Here is a 4,424-nt window from a genome sequence, read left to right as displayed (position 1 = left end):
CCCCAATCTATCAAAGCCAACTCCCGCCTCATACCTTCATAGTTTCCTTTGTTTAGATTTAGGACCCTAGTCTCGGAATCAACTCTCTCACTCTCCATCTTAATGAAGAATTTTATCATATTAAGGGCGCATTTCCCCAAGGGACCCCACACAACAAGATTGCTAACTAATCCTTTCTCATTTCACAATACCCAGTCTAGGATGGCCTGTTCTCCAGAGGTGTTATACACCTCTATCAATTCTCCACTCAATCTCCTTTGATATAGGCAGAATAATCCTAGCTTTTCCAACCCAACCTTGTAACTAAACTCTCCCATCCCTGGATCCATTCTGGTAAATCGCCTCTGCATCGTCTCAAGGACCCTCACATTCTTTCTAAAGTCTGCTGAGCAGAACTAGAAGCAACACTCCAATTGGGGCCTAACCAGAGTTTTATAATGGTTCAGCATAACTTCCCTGCTTTTGTACTCAATGCCTCTATTTATAAAGCCCAAGATCCCATATGCTTTGCTAACCACTCTCGCAATATGTCTTGCCACCTTCAAAGATCGATGCACATGAACCCCAAGTCCCTCTATTCCAGCACACTCTTTAGAACTGTGCCATTAAGTATATATTGCCTCTCCCTATTGCTTATGCCAAAATACATCACCTCACACTTGTCACGATTAAATTCCATCTGCCACCTGTCTGCCCATTCTGCTAGCCTATCACTGTCCTGTTGCAGGCAGTTCATATCATCCTCACTGTTTGCCACTCCTCCAAGTTTGGTGTCATCGGCATATTTTGAGATTCTACTCTGTATTCCAAGATCCAGGTCACTTACCTTTAGCAAAAAAAGCAGTGTTTCTGGCACTGACGCTTGGGGAACACCACTGTCGACTATCCTCCAGTCTGACCAAGAACCATTTCATATGACTCGCTGTTTTCAGTCTTTAAAACAATTTACTCTCCAAATGGACACTGACCCTCCTAATCCATGAACTTCAATTTTGTTAACCACCCTTTTATGTGGTACTTTATAAAATGCTTTCGTAACATCCATATAAACAACATCCACTGCATTCCCTTCATCAGCATTCTCAGATAGTTTATCAACAAATGCAGTTAGATTCGTCAAGCATGAACTCCCATTGATAAATCCATGCCCACTCTCCTGAATTAACTCAAACCTCTCCAAATGACTTGATTTTTTTCCCTGACCTGTTGATCTCGTGCTCACCATAGAGCATGTATTTGGCAATGTGACCGTCATCCATTTGGCCCAGTCAACAGAATCACCGCTGACTCAAGAGGGCAAACATGCTGTGGATCCCTGCACGCTGGTGTACTTCTGCATTCGGCACTCTGTCCTGCCAGGAGATGCCCAGTATCCATCTGAGGCAGTGGAGGTGGTAGCTGTTCAGCCGCTTTTTTTGGCTTGTATAAGTTGTTGATGCTGCTCTACTATAAAGGAGGGTGCTGAGAACACAAGCCTGGTGCACGTGGAGCTTTGTATTTTCGGTCAGTTTGCTGTCGGTTCACACTTGTCTTCTCAACTTTGACATGACAGCTGCAGCATTGGAAATCCTGGTGCTGATTTCAGCATCAAGGGACAGATTGCTGGTGATTGTTGATTGAAGGTATGTGAAGCTGTTGACAACCTCCAAAGTGAGGTTGTCGATGTTGATGGAAAGTGGAGTCTCTACGTCCTGGCCCATAACTTTCATCTTCCTGATGCTGATCGTCAGTTCAAACTCTTTGCAGGCCAGGGAGAACCGATCTACAAGCTGCTGTGACTGAACTTCATTATGGGATGTCAGCACAGCATCATTAGCAAATAGCAACTCACAGACTAGGAATTTACCCACTTTGGTCTTGGCGCACAGTCTTGCCAAGTTGAACAGCTTGTCGTCAGCTCTGATGTGCAGGTGAACACCCCCATCTGAGTCATTGAAAGTGTGCAATAGCAGCATGGAGAAGAATATGCCAATTATAAAGGATGTGATAACTAGACAGTTCGAAAATGATGATATGATTGGGCAGAGTCAACATAGATTTATGAAAAGGAAAACAGGTTTGTAAAACCTGTTGAGTTTTTTGAGGATGTTACCTATAGAACAGATAAAGGAGAACCAGTGGATGTGTGGTATTTGTATTTTCCTTTGGTAAGGTCCCACACAGGAGGTGAGTAAACAAAATTAGAGCACATAGGCTTGGGGATAATATACTGATATGGATTGAGAATTGGTTAACAGACCGAAAACAGAGAGCAGGAATAATGGGTCCTCCTCAGGATGGCAGGCTGTTAATATTGGGGTACTGCAAGGATCAGTGTTGGAGCCACAGCTGTTAACAACCTATATAAATGATTTGGATGTGGGGATTAAATGTAATATTTCCAAGTTTGCAGATGACACAACGCTAGGTGAAGTGTGAGTTGTGAGGTGGATGCAGAGAGGCTTCTAGGGGACCTGGAGCGGCGCAGTGAATGGGCAAGAACATGGAATATAATGTGAATAAGTGTGAAGTTATCCACTTTGGTAGAATAAACAGAAAGACAGAGTATTTCTTAAATGGTGAGAGGTTGGGAAGTATTGATGTCCAAAGGGACCTGGGTGTCCTTGTTACTGAGACACTAAAAGCTCTTGTGCAGGTGCAGCAATCAATTAGGAAGGCAAATGGTATGTTGTACCCACACGAGGGGTCATGAGTACAGGAGTAAAGATGTCTTGCTGCAATTGTATAGAGCCTTGGTGAATCCGCACTGGAGTATTGTGTACAGTTTAGTCTCCTCATCATATGAAGGATATACTTGCCAAAGAGGGAGTGAAACAGAGGGTCAACAGACTAATCTTTTTTTTTGCACTTATTTCATTTCATCTCAGTTTGTTCAGTTTGCTTACCTACTGTTTTTTTTTCAGGTTTGTACTTGCTGCTGTTCAGTATTCAGTCCGTTAACACCTAATCTGTACTAATGCTTTGTCTTTCAACACACCATTAACATATTGTTTGCCTTTGCTGCATGACCTTTTGGTCAGCTATGTGGCCTTGTCCAAACTACACCTTCTCCTTTGTTATCTCTTGCCCCACCCCCACCTCACTTGCTCATAACCTGTGACTTTTCTAATATATGTCAGTTCCGAAGAAGGGTCACTGACCTGAAACGTTAACTCTGCTTCTCTTTTCACAGATGCTGCCAGACCTGCTGAGTGGTTCCAGCATTTCTTGTTTTTATGTCACCAGACTAATCCCTGGGATGGTGGGATTGTTTTATGAGGAAACTGGGCCTGTATTCCTTAAAGTTTCGAAGAATGAGAGGTGATCTGATTGAAACTGACAAAATTCTTACAGGGCGTGACAGTGTGGATGTAGACAGGATGTTTGCCCTGGTTGGTGAGTCGAAAACCAAAGGACATCGTCTCAGAATAAGGAGTAGGCCATTTAAAGCTGAGATGGGTGGAATTTCTTCACTCAGACGGTGGTGAATCATTGGAATACTGTGCCCCAGAGGGCTGTGGCAGCTCAATCATTGAGCATGTTCAAGACAGAAATTGATAGAAATCTTGATACTCATGACAGCAAGGGATATGGGGATAGCACGGGAAAGGGGCTTTGAGGTAGGTGATCAGCCATGATCGAATTGAATGGCAGAGCGGGATCGACGGGCTGAATGGCTTACTCCTATGTTCCTCTGTTCCTAAGAGAGTTGGCGCCAGCGTGCAGCCCTGCTTTAGCCCACTGCTGATCTTTAAAGCATCTGATGTTGCTCCATTGCAACTGATGGAACTGTGCATGTTCTCGTGGAAAGAAGAGATGATGCCGAAGAGGTCAGGAGGGCAGCCGATGTTCCATCGCAGTTTGAAGAGGACGTCTCTGCTGACAAGTTCAAAGGCCTTAGTGATGTGGATAAAAATGTGTGAGGCTCTGTGGCGCAATGAATAGTGTGTTGGACTTCTAAATACTGATTAAAAAGATATTCAAAGGTTGTGGGTTCAAGTCCCACCAGAGTCAGATTTTGGACCAGAAACAGAGGAGCACAACGGAACAGCAAATGAAGAAATGCGTCAAAAGCACAGACTCGGAGAGAGAGAGGAGCAGAGCAGGGGAAAAAATCGAGGAGTGACGTCACAATGGAGAGTGAGAGCAGGGAAACAGAGAGCCGCTGGGGTGAGCAGACAGGATTTGGTTCTTGCTTCGGTGCAGTGGAAGGAGCTGTTTGCTGAGGATCTGGTAAGCTGTGACATCACAGGCAAGCAGGTAGTTGATTGGTTTGGAAGAACCGACCCGCTTGATGCACATCTGTTCAGTAATTAAGGTCCATTTTAGTCCGAACGTTTAAAATAGTAAACAAACTAGTGGTACGTTTAATAAAATATACAGTAAAATGAATAATTGAATAAAATATTTAAGTAGTTAATTGAAACACGTTAAGGATGACAGGA

General features: G+C 43.8%; 1 non-coding gene across 1 annotated transcript; it reads left to right on the top strand.

The window, feature by feature from the left end:
- Positions 1-3,902: 3,902 nt before the first annotated feature.
- trnar-ucu (transfer RNA arginine (anticodon UCU)) lies at positions 3,903-3,993 on the top strand. The gene is given in 2 exon segments: positions 3,903-3,939; positions 3,958-3,993. It is a non-coding gene; the product is annotated as a tRNA-Arg (tRNA).
- Positions 3,994-4,424: the final 431 nt, after the last annotated feature.

The sequence above is a fragment of the Heterodontus francisci genome, unplaced genomic scaffold (genome assembly GCF_036365525.1).
Source record: "Heterodontus francisci isolate sHetFra1 unplaced genomic scaffold, sHetFra1.hap1 HAP1_SCAFFOLD_43, whole genome shotgun sequence".
Lineage (NCBI taxonomy): Eukaryota > Metazoa > Chordata > Chondrichthyes > Heterodontiformes > Heterodontidae > Heterodontus > Heterodontus francisci.
The sequence above is the reverse complement of the archived record's forward strand: the minus strand, read 5'-3'. Positions and strand labels throughout refer to the sequence as shown.